Below are 13,421 nucleotides of genomic sequence, written 5' to 3'. Positions count from 1 at the left end.
AGTCTGTTACCATGCAGACTAATGTGTAGTCAGATTGTTCAGTGAAGGGCCCATTACATATCCAGGATTACAAAAACATAGCTGATTATATGTAGAAACAGCGCCACCCTTGTCCTTAGATTGTAAGTAGTACTGCAGCTCTGTTTCATGGAAAGTGAATTGAGTCAAGATGTAATATGCACAACCTGAGGACGGGTGGCGCTGTTTTGGGAAGAAAGTTATTATGTTTTTCTAGTTCTGGAGAACTGCTTCTAAAGCACAGGGCTTTTACAGTAATCTAGCGATGTTTGCGAAGCCCTGGCTCTGTAGTAGTAGGCTCTGTAAGCGAATACCAATCTAGCAGATCAGCACTGGTTTACACTGCAGCTTGGGCTGTCTAATACGGCTTTCATGCTTCCCTTAGTCTTTGCCCTAATTTTTACTAATTACCAAGAAGGAGGGGACAGATAGATGCAACATGACTGCACAGTCTGACTACACAGTTTGTAGTCTGTTACCATAGAAACGCATAGTGCTCTAAGGAGAAAACAATAGGATTATTATTATTATTATTTTTTTTTTTTTGCAAAGTTGCTCTATTTTTTCCATTAGATCAATTAAGGCAGTGTTCTCCCACCGGAGACTCTACAGCTGTTGCAGAACGACAACGCACAGTTTGCCCTGACAGGCGAAGGCTGTCGGGGCATGCTGGACGTTGTAGTTTTGCAACAGCTGTAGAGTCTCGGGTGGAAGAACACTGCCTTTAATGGGTTATTTAGGGTTACGAAAAAGTTTATTGCAAAAAGCGCCACCCCTGTCCTCAGGTGGTGTGTGGTATTACAATTCCGCTCCATTCACTCCATTGGAATTGAGCTGCAAAATCCACATTCAAACTATGGGCAATAGTGGTGCTGTTTCTGGAAGAAAGTGTCCATGTTTTCCTAATCCTCAATAACCCCTTTAAACCAATAAACACAGGCCTTTCCCTTTAACCCTAGTGTAATCTCCCCTAAAAGTGAATCCGGTCACAATGGAAGTTCTGTAAAATAAGTCTGCTTTACTATGTAATCCTAATCTTAGCAGATTACCTGATTTTCAATAAAAAACATAATCCTCTTGTGTTCTTTTGCAGTTATATAAGGATTTTTACTGACAATGAGGCCAGTTAGAGTTAAAGCTGAATGTTTTTGTTTCTTTTTAGATGATATATTATATTATATATGGTATACAGCATTATATATTAATAGTCCTATGTTCATCCGTTTACCCTCGGGCCTTTACTCTGCTTCCATTCAGGTTAAAAAATTAAAGAATGGCTAAAACAGTCATGTTTGACAGTCTGGTTGCTAAGGGTACACTGCCTAGCAACCATAGTTCTTTCAATTGTCCTTAGCGACTAGTCTGGATTTACTGATTTGTTCAGTTTAAAGGAAGGGTTAATTTGAAAACCCCCACTTTGTTGGAGAAACAGCACTGCCCCTGTTCTCAGGTTGTGTGTGGTATTACAATGCAGCTCCAGTCACGTCAAAGGAATTGAGCTGCAAATCCCACACCCAAACTAAGGACAGGAGTGGTGCTGTTTTTGGAAGAAAGCAACCATGTTTTTGTAAGCCAGGATAACCTCTTTAAGACCAGCAGTATCCACAAGAGACTCCTTCCATGTGGAGTCCTGCTCTACAGCCCAAAAGATTGGCTGTAACATCATTGTTTTTCCCCTTCCCCATTAGTCTTGGTGTAATACTTTAGGCCTGTCGCCCATGTCATCTTTTAGGCCACATAGAGGGGTATTGGTGCTTTCGAGGATCACTCCAGAAACATCCGCCGACCAGATAACTGTACATGCACTGTTGTCATTGTCAACTTTTTGTAATATAAGATTTAATGCCAGAAACCTTGTGGTGTATAATTTTAAATAAACCTGTTTGCCTTTCATCCACTGATGTTTTTATGTTTCCTTTTTCTCTATACAATACAGCAATATTTATCTAGTGCTATAAATTAACGTTGACTGGAAGCTGGAAACAAGCTGCTGTTGATGGATCCGGGGTTCCTGTTATATGATTCTGATTAGTACCTTGACGATCGCAGCCCTCCAACTACAAACTACAATTCCCATCATGCCTGGACAGCTAAAAACTTTGGTTGTCAAGGCATGATGGGAATTGTAGTTGTGAAGCAGCTGACACCCCCTAGGCATTGCTATGTAAATTAGATCATCCAGGCGCTCCTGTGTATATGAGACTTGTGTGTGTTTTCCCCACAAGTCACAAATAGAATACCTACTGTGTAATATGAACACTAAGGGGGAGATTTATCAAACATGGTGGGAAGTGAAACTGGCTCAGTTGCCCCTGGCAACCAATCAGATTCCACCTTTCATTCCTCACAGACTCTTTGGAAAATGAAAGGTGGAATCTGATTGGTTGCTAAGGGCGACTGAGCCAGTTTCACTTTACACCATGTTTGATAAATCTCCCCCTAATTGTAATGAACAGCAGCCTGCTTGCTGACAGTCACCATAGAAGAAATTGTACATTTTCTGAAAATACAGATATAGAAGTGTCACTATGTTATGCTGCGTTAACACGGAACGATTATCGTTCGAGTTTGCACAATAACGATAATCGTACGTGTAAATGCAGCGAACGATCAAGCGACGAGCGAGAAATCGTTCATTTTGATTTTTGGACATGTTCTCAAATCGTTGTTGGTCATTCGCAAAAAATTTGCAGATCGTTCCGTGTAAACAGTCGTTCACCGATTTAAGCTATGTGCGAGACAGACTTAAGCGATCGCAAAACGTTTTTTCCGTACGATATGTCGTTCCGTCTAAACGCTGATCATCAAAAAAAAAAAAACTTTACTTCAAAATCGTTAATCGTACGATCGGGGCAACCCAATCGTACGATATGTGTAAACCCAGCATTAGTCATGTCAGCAACCCAGTATTATGTTTCAGAAATTGCACATCACAGTAACAAGTCATTACACTGATCATAGATCGGTACCAGTGCCAAGTCTTCAATTTCTCTACAGTGTCAGCACGGGGGGAATTAAGCACTATACAGTTATTACATCTATAGGCTTTTATGTAAGTCAGGTAGTCCAAAGATTTAACCCCTCGATTAGAAAAACAGCTACTTTCTTCCAGAAACAGTGCCACTCTTGTACGGTATTGCAGTTCTGTTGCATTGATTTGAATGGATGTGTAATACCACACACACCCTGAGGACAGGGGGTGGCGCTGTTTCTGGAAGAAAGTAATTGTGTTTGTGTTTTTTTCATCCTGGATAATCCTTTTTAAGATTTAGGCTGGGTTCACACTACGTATAACACCGGCCGTTCTGTGATCTGGCCAGGTCACAGAATGGCCGGTGTTACTGAAGAACATCCTGCAGTACCAGCTGGATGATCTTCACTTCTGGTAAATTCAGATGCGGACGCACACGGGTCCAATTCACCACTGCACACAATGGAGCCAGAGCTGCATGCTCCATTATTTGAACTGACATCTCTGTGGGGCCGCTATTCAATGATCTGTCAGTTTTTCGTGCGGCCGGGTGGAATCCTGTCGAGCGGTATTTCATTCATTCCCATACAAGCGTATGTTTTGTATTAATCATGGCCGTTGTTGCAATTGTGAAGTAGAAATGGTCAGCTTGCTCCTAAACCTAACAGAAGAATTTACCATACTGTTACATTTATAGATTAATGTTAAAATAGGGAATTTCCAGCCATTTTTCTCCTATCTGTCTAGTGCATTTAGCTGCTATGCAGACCTACAGTATGTGTCTCTTGTACAGACCACCAAAAAAACTGCTTCCAGCTGTCCCCTACTTTTTGCAAACATACCTGCCAGTCTAATCTACCGCCATGGCCCCTCCTTCCGGTTTTTAGATCTTATGTGCAGCTCCCCGAGGCTACTAGCTGCATCTGCCAGGTTATCATTACATCAGGGAAAAACGCTGGAAGAGGGACAGCAACCAGTCCTCTGGGTGAAGAGCCATCCCTGACTAGTCACAAGACTCTGCCTGTCAGCATGCTTAACAAGGATGATTGACAGGAAAAGAGCCGTGACTAGTCATGGATGACTCTCCGCCCAGATGACTGGTTGTCGTCCCTCCACCAGCCTTGGATGCCACAATAAAACATGTTTTTTACCCTGATGTAAAGATAACCTGGGTGATGTGGCTGGTAGCCTCGGCGAGCTGCACACTAGCTGCAACGATATATTGTCAGATCTTCAGTCATCTGAATGTCCGCCATGCAGAGGTAATTTACTGTATAACAGCTTCCCCCAGTTTCAGAAACCGGATCTATAGTGATCTGTCTTTTAGTAGATGGCTGTTTGCAAAGTTATAAAATGAATATAGTAGCGGCTCAACTTCTCTGTGTAGACTGGTACAGGATGAGCAGAGTTATCTCATTATTAATGAGAGGGTGGGGAGTTTATTAGCAGCTGTGTTGCTAGAAATTTATGTTGCTCTATACTATACGCAACCATAAGGTCCTATATGCAGCTCTATTGCACTTCCATCTATAATTAAAAAAAAAAGCTTCATAGGAAAAAAATGCACATTTGCCCCCCTCCACTTATATTTCCAATGGGAGTCTGTACCCTCTGAGCCACATCTCTCCCCAACCAGTCCTCTTCTGTGTATTACAGACTCTGATTTGGTTAGTATGAGTTAATTTTCTTCTTTTTCAAGGTTTTACCTCCTTGTATTACCAATAACAACCACTAGATGGCGCTCAAATACTGAAACACCATTGTATATTTGCTCATCGTTGTGTTCACCTCAAGCTTTGCACAGAATTAGAATTCTTTTCTGTCCCTGTCTTCATGACTGCGGAGCTTATGGTATTTGATGTCATAAATGTTACTTGGTGGAAAAACCCAAGAAATCCTTTCCTATATATAATTAAAATTAAATAATTAAGTGGCGTATATGGTGGGGAAATGATTTTTTTTGTTTTGCTCAGTAATTTCACCCATTAAAAAAAAACCTTTTTTTAACATGACAGAGGTTTTTTTTTAAGGGGATATCTAGTCTTAAAAAAACATGGACACTTTCTTCCAGAAACAGAACCTCAGGTGGGTGTGGATTTTGCAGCTCAGTTCCATTAACGTAAATTGTAATACCACACACAACCTGAAGACAGGGGTGGTGCTGTTTTTGCAAGAAATTGGCTGTACTTTTTCTAATCCCGGGCAACCCCTTTAAGGTTGGAAATACAGCCATAGCCATATAGATGAGTGTTTCTAGCCAAGAACCCCCTACTCACCTGAATTACATCAAAGTTCCCCATGATCGTACATTGTCTTAATTGTTATAAAAGCAGCATTAGGGCAGTGTGAATACTCTCTACAGACCTAGAAGAACCTACCATAGATAACTAGATACAACTCATCAACATTATCTTCCTGTGGAAGGTGTCTTAAAGGGTTATTCCAAATGTTAACATTTTTGCCCATCCACTGGATAGGGGTTAGAGGGGTACTTTGGTGTTTTTTTTTCCTGGTGTCCGTAATCTATATAGATTTATAATTTACTTCTATTTAAAACTTTCTAGCCTTCCAGTACTTATCAGCTGCTGTATGTCCTGCAGGAAGTGGCTTACTCTTTCCAGTCTGACACACTGCTCTCTGCTGCCACCTCTGTCCATGTCAGGAACTTTCCAAAGCATGAGAGGTTTGCTATGGTGATTTGCTTCTGCAAATCTACTGATGGCAGCACAGAGCACTGTGTCAGACTGGAAAGAATACACCACTTCCTGCAAGACATACAGCAGCTGATAAGTACTGGAAAACAGATTTTTTTTTTTTTAATAGTAGTAAATTACAAATCTGTATGACTTTCTAAAACCAGTTGATTTGAAAGAAAAAATGCTGAAGTACCCCTTTAACTAGCCGACTGTTGGGGGTCTGACTGCTGGGACCCCTACTGATCACAAGAACAGAAGGCAACTTTCCCCCAGTGATAGGTACAGGTCGCAGTCACCAGACACCCCCTGATCATCCAGCTCAGATCGGATAACTTTCAGGGTACAGTCACATGTATGGTGTTTTTTTTTTTGCATATTTGACGTCACGTCCACTCATTCAGTTACAGTGATTTATACAGCATCAAATCTTCAAATCACAGCCGCTAGTTTTTCGTATAATAAGAAAAGTGCTCGCAGACGTCACTGTAAATTACAAGAACAACAATCCCTATTCCCACCAGGCCACTCAGCCTGATGCAGAACCTGCGGCGGGTGAGATCATACGTTACATTAGTGACCTCAATCATGTATGGAGGCCATTGTATTCACACCCCATGGACCAGTGAACTTCAACCTTTATCTCAGGGATGGGGAACCTTCACCCTTCCAGCTGCTGCAAAACTACAATTCCCATCATGCCTGGACAGCCAAAGCGAAGCTTTGGCTGTCCAGGCATGATGGGAATTGTAGTTTTGCAACAGTTGGAGGGGTGAAGCTTCCCCATGCCTGCTGTAACTAGTGCAAAAACTACAACTCCCAGCATGCCCTGAGGGTAGCTGCAGCATTACAAGGTAATTCCGCTAACAGCCACAAATTATAACCCATGCCTCTTCTTCCCATTGTTTTCCATAATTACATTTACATTTTAATCATCATTTTGCCCGTGTCTCCCCCGCCGCCGCCGTACACGCAACTTGTTGATTCATGAGTCGTTTCTGCTGTCTGTGCGACTAATAAAACAAATTGAGACTTATTGGACCGGAGAGGCGGGGAAGGAAGCGTTTTATCTAACACAAATATGGCTGGGTAAGCAGAGAGTACAGAGGGGTCCTGTGCGGCCGCAGACGACAATCCCAGCCATTTACTGCCGCTGCGAGTATCCTCTCATCCTAAAGATTTCCAGGAAGAAGAGATGAAAATATAAATAGGGTAAAACCGACAGAACGCGGGACGGACGTAAACAGATCACCTAAGTGCCGGCGGGTAATGAAGAAAACATGGGAGGGCGTCCCCTTTAGGATGACGCAGATGGTACACGCTGAAACAAATAACAGTTACATTTCATCATAGTGACACGACCAATTCTGCCTGGTCTTCCTGTTTTCTCCCTCCCCTGTATGTAAAAGCCTGTAGGCGTATATATATATATATATATATATATATATATATATATATATATACATATACATATACATATATATATACAGTTCTACCAATCTGGTCAAATACTTTCTTTAATATATATGGGTAGAGCCTTCTGCCCCCTGTATTGCCTGCTGTGACCAGAAATCAGTGTTCTTAGAGATATATATAGAGCTGTTTTCCAGGAGCAGGGCAGATTGTGGTTGAGACCCTATGGTTTGCTGTGGTTTCCTGTATTGAATTGGATTAAGAAGATGTAAGTCAGAGGCATTATTGAGCCATTTCCTAAAAAGGTATCTGACATGGTAGTGATATGGGTATCCAGGCTTAGAAAACATGGCCTCTTTATTCCAGAAACAGCACCAGTCTTGTCCTCAATTTGAGTGTGGGATTTTGCAGCTCAGTTCCATTAACTTGAATGGAGGTGAATTGTAATACCACACACAACCTGAGGACAGGGGAGGCGCTGTTTTTGCAAGAAATTAGCTGTACTTTTTCAAATCCCAGGCAAGCCCTTTAAATACAGCCAATACAAAATGGAAATACAGCCATAGCCATATAGATCAATGTTTCTAGCCAAGAACTCCTACTCACCCGAATTACATCAAAGTTCCCCACGATCATACACTGTCTTACTTGTTAGAGAAGCAGCATTAGGGCAATGTGAATAGTCTCTGCAGACCTTGGACAACCTACCATAGTAAATTTATATAACTGGTGGTGATGTATTATTGGGTTGGTGGTTAGATAGACTTGATGCCTTCCTTTTAGAAGTGGGTGTCTATAAAGGAACTGGCTGTATAAGTCAATAGTTTGCGGTGTTGTGTGAGTCACCACTAATACAGTAGGCTAGGTGCATCACCAGAAAGTGGCTAGTCCTAGGCAGTCTTTTTGCTGTTTAAAAAAGTCAGCCTGGTAAGGGTAACATGTAACGGTGTGTGCAGTAGTGCTCAAGGTTGGGGGGGGAGGCTAAAGTTAGGTTCACTTTTGGGTTTGAGGGAGAATTTGTAGTCCTGGTGGGCCAGTAGATACCATGCACTGCCCTCTAGTGAAATGGTGCGGTAAGCTCAGCCTGGCCTAGGTTATGGGGCTGGTTAGTTGACCATCTACAGTCCTATGAGTAGTTGGCCAGGCCTGGTAGACAGTGCAAGTGGTGGAAAAGTTGGATCCATAAAATGAGATCCGTACATGGGAGAATAGTAAGTGAGGCCTAGTGGCACTAGTAGTGAGGAATAGCCTACAGGACAATTATTCGTAAACTCTTGTTTGGCTCAGTCACATTGTGGTTATAAGAAAGTAGTCACCAGACAGACCACCAGAAACTGAGTGGCCCTGTGTGGAGCTAACAGGCATCCGGGATAGAAAGAGACTTTGTCATTGAAACCTGTTCAATGTATGGACTACACAATGGTCAGTGACCTGTCTGTGTACTAAAATTCTGATGGGCAGGTGGCAGGGTAGCAAGATGCGGAGGTGGCTTCATAAATAGGTTACATGGGAACCATAAGATTGATCAATGAATCCACCATAATTGGGTTGTGTCGGCAGTTTTCCTGTTTTGCCTAGATGCTACTTACAATGTTGTACCGATCATTTGGTATAGTTGCTCAACAATAATAAGATACAGTGAATTGGCAACTGACTTATCCCTTTACAAGTCAATGTAACCAGCGAATTGCAGACAAGCAAGAGTCATAAGCAATAGAATCTTGGAGTGCTCATCCAGGGAGATGCTGCAAACAACAGCACTAATCCAATATAGAAAGAAGTAGGGAGGAGGCACTCACCATTAAAATTCTTCTTTATTCTTACAAAACCATAAAATCTTGCAGAGTGAGTAGCAGTCAGCGAGGAGGCCAATCAATCGCTGAAAGTGCAACAGCCGTTACTCACGCGCATGTGCGCTTCTTCAGGCACAGCTTCACTTCCTCACATGCATTTATAAGAAGCTTATGGACACGGGTGATGGGAGCGTAACTGAGTAAGTAACTAGATGGGAAAAGAACAAATTAAAATGTTACAATGAAGATTCAGATTTCAATCTTCAATGTTGCATTAGACGTATTCTTATAAGATCTAAGTATGTTCTTATAAGTATACGTCTATATCTTCTAATCTAAATTAATCTAAATCTTCATTGTAAAATTTTTATTTGTTTTTAATTGTATCTAGTTACTTACTGTGTTACGCCCCTATCACCTGTGTTGGTTAGCTTCTTATAGACGCATGTGAGGGAGTGAAGTTGTGTCTGAAGAAGCGCGCATGCAAGCAAGAGAGAAACAGTTGTTACACTTTCAGTGATTGATTGGCGTCCTCGCCGACTGCTACACACTCTGCAAGATTTTATGGTTTTGTAAGAAAAAAGAATTGTAATGGTGAGTGCCTCCTCCCTACTTCTTTCTATGTTGGATTGGGATAGTTGCTGCCCTTTGCTTCCATCAATGTGAACCCACGGATCAAACGGCGCTGGGAAGCCGATGCCGCGGTTCCCGTACACAGCGCCGTTCTATGCACCGGAACCGGACGGTGCTCAACCACTGGAGGTAGGCCGGCCCGCCATTCTAATGGAGCCGCGTCATACAGGGGAGGGAATTCCCTCCCACTAGGGGTGACCCGGCCCACCTCCAGTGCTTGAGCACCGGCCGGTTCCGGTGCATAGAACGGCGCCGTGCACGGGAACCGGCCGTTCGATCCGTGGGTTCAGCTTAAATAGGATGTACCTGGTGGTACATCCTCTTTAAAGGCCACGATCCCATTACCTTTCACAGATGACTGACTAAGCATGGCTTGCAAACATGTAATCTGCATATTGCAACAGGAGTATAGTCCCAGGCATTCTGTCTTCTCATGTAATATGGAGGCACAGTCTCTTTAGTAAGAGTAGCAAAAGGGCTACCCACCAGATGTAAGGTAGTGTGGAGGCGCCTGGCTGCTACTTCTTGTGCTCTTGTCCTTTCTTACCTGAGGTGTTATGTCACTGGTTGGCTCCCAGAGAGGTTCCAGAAAATATCTTTACTCACATTGTACTGCAATATACTCTGGTCCCCTCAAGTGGTAGCTGGGCAGCTACCTTTAAATTTTAAATTTCTTGGCCATATCATTAATATACCACTCTTAGGTAGTTTTTTTTATCTGTATACAGGTATACTCTGCAAGGCTTTAGCTTTGGCTGTTCAGGCATGATGGGAGTTGTTGTTTTGCAAAACCTGGAGGTCCTGAGTTTGACACCTGTGATATAGATACAGTAGATAACACATTCACTACAGATTGTAATTAGAATATTTAGAAATATTGAACAGTGAATAAAAACGAATTTTAAAAAATTAGATCGAAATATGAAATAAAAATACACAAAAAAATATGTATACGAATAAAATATTAGGCAGACAATAAAAATAAATATATAGACTAATAAAATTATAAACACAAAATAAAAATACATAAAAAATATTTAGACTTATAGAATCTTATGCAAATTATAAAAATTATTCAGTTTTTTTCACTAGTAAAATATTTAACACAAAGGGAAAAACATTTTGACTAATAATATATTCAACACAAACTAAAAATGAAATAAAAAACATTCAGACCAGTGAATCTTAACAGATGCTTTTCAACTGTTGCAAAACTCAAATTCTCATCATGGCATGCTGGGGATTGTAGGTTTGTAGCTAATATTAAAATAATAATAATAACAATAATAATAATAATAATAACTTGTTGATAATAACTAAAAAAAAAGGGAAAATATTAGAATTTTATTTTACAGCCGATACCATGATTCTTTTATCTTCCTCTCCCATTTACTGTATCACCACCTTTCGTGCTTAAACTAAATCTGGTCATAATTTCCTCCGAACCCCCCCCCCCCCCCCACACTAATTTTCTGTTCCACTATTTTTCCACCTGATTAATGAAACCTTCATTAGCTGCAATTTCTGGAGCGAAAACACGATCCGACTTATATAATACTACGGGCGACGGCGTTTCATCGGCCATCTCAGACGTACATTACCATGGCCCCATCCTGTCGAAGCCATGTGACTGCGATTGAATTATGACTTCTGTAACTAGTGAGAGGTATTTCAGCACTTGGGGTCAAATGTAACACAGAGATGTGATTTATAAGTTATTACTGCAATAGACGTCCGCACCGAGCAGCAAATGAGAGGGGACGATTATTGCAGCATGAATGAATCCAGCCTGTGTTCTATGGGGGCTCCCATGTAGCGGCTGCTCCTGACTAGCTAATAGGAGGAATGTTTAGATTACACCCTCGTATCACTCATCGGCCCAGGGGCTGCCTCTTAAATCATACTTACATTAATTAAGCCAATAACACAGCATGGCTTCATATATTTTCATACCCAAACCAAACAAGCCCATATGGCGGAACAATCTCCAGCGAAAGCGTTCGGCCTAGTTGGTGGATCATATGTCTTCATTTAACATAGCATGGAGGAAACAGATGCTTTATAGGCTTAATAAAAATATATTTTGCTCTTGTCCGCACTGTTCCGTTCCCTATTTCGGGGTTATCATTCTTCTGTTCAGTTCTGCTGTGTGGGCTGAATAAATGGCTTTCATGTAGGGATGTAGCAGAGGTGAATTCTTCAGATGTCATGTAACTATTAAGCTGGGTGTACCCATTAATGTTGGCCGCCTCTGCTGATTTTAGCGTGAATGTCAATCATTTAATGTGTAGGAAGGCTGACCAAGGCTCCCCTGATGAAAAATGTCAGGAGAGAAAAGGGTCGGGCAGTTAGGTTTCAGGGGAGATAAGCCAATGCTTTATAGTTGAAAGGAGGATCTAGTGTGCTGTTGGCCTCCTCTAGCCTGGATAGTGGAAAATATTTGTTGCAGATCCTGCACTCTTACAGGTGGCTGAAGGTGGCTCACTATAAATGGTTGATTGGCAATAAATCTAGTGACCGGGCAGGACATTCCTAGGAAATTCCTGTGTGTAGGCAACCATTACCCTGCAGCTGGAAGCCATGAGGGACAACACATGCGGCAGTTGGATATCCTGTACATTTCACTGTTAGTGTCCCTCCTTTCACTACTAGGGGTGGCGAACTGTCATATACGATGGCGCACCACACCAGCAGGGGTCTGTGTTCTCCACATCATCACACCAGCAGGGGGTAGTGTGTCCTCCACATCATCACACCAGCAGAGGACAGTGTGTTCTTCACATTATCACACTAGCAGGGGGCAGTGTGTCCTCCACATATTCACACCAGCAGGGGGCAGAGTGTCCTCTACATCATCACACCAGCAGGGGGAAGTGTGTCCTCCACATCATCACACCAGCAGGGGGCAGTGTGTTCTTCACATTATCACACTAGCAGGATGCAGTGTGTCCTCCATATCATCACACCAGCATGGGGAAGTGTGTCCTCCACATAATCACACCAGCAGGGGGCGGTGTGTCCTCTACATGATCACACTAGCAGGGGGAAGTGTGTCCTCCACATCATACCAGCAGGAGGCAGTGTGTTCTCTACATCATCACACTAGTAGGGAGCGGTGTGTTCTCTACATCGTCACACCAGCAGAGGGAAGACTGTTCTCCGCCTCATTACACCAGCAGGGGGCAGAGTGTCCTCCACATCATCACACCAGCAGGGGGCGGTGTGTCCTCTACATGATCACACTAGCAGGGGGAAGTGTGTCCTCCACATCATACCAGCAGGAGGCAGTGTGTTCTCTACATCATCACACTAGTAGGGAGCGGTGTGTTCTCTACATCGTCACACCAGCAGAGGGAAGACTGTTCTCCGTCTCATTACACCAGCAGGGGGCAGAGTGTCCTCCACATCATCACTCCAGCAGGGGGCAGCGAGTCCTCCACATCATCACACCAGCTGGGGGCAGTGTGGCACTCCAAATCATGACACCAGTAGTGGACACTATGTTACGCCACAATATCACACCAACAGGAGACAGCGTTTCCTCCACATCATCACACCAGCTGGGGGCAGTGTGTCAATCTACAGCAGAGGCAGGATTGAAGCACACACCGTGTTGCTTTTGACAGTCATTGGATCCCAAACAGAACCTGAATTTGGTACAAAGGGTGATATTTTCCCCTGGGCCTTTGGCAAACCTAAGCGTGGGTGGCTGTCAATGGCAGGACACATAATGGGTGCATTGACACCAAATTTCCCGTTAAACACCGAAAAAATGTTGCTTGTGGGTGGATCAAATAATACTGTTTACTGGTGTTCTGTCTGAGCCACCCTCACGAAACCACTGCTCCCAATGTCTCCTTACAGCCTAGTCAGAATGGCCTAGGTGAGGGGCAATTCATC

This window comes from Dendropsophus ebraccatus, chromosome 7 (genome assembly GCF_027789765.1).
Source record: "Dendropsophus ebraccatus isolate aDenEbr1 chromosome 7, aDenEbr1.pat, whole genome shotgun sequence".
Lineage (NCBI taxonomy): Eukaryota > Metazoa > Chordata > Amphibia > Anura > Hylidae > Dendropsophus > Dendropsophus ebraccatus.
The sequence above is the reverse complement of the archived record's forward strand: the minus strand, read 5'-3'. Positions refer to the sequence as shown.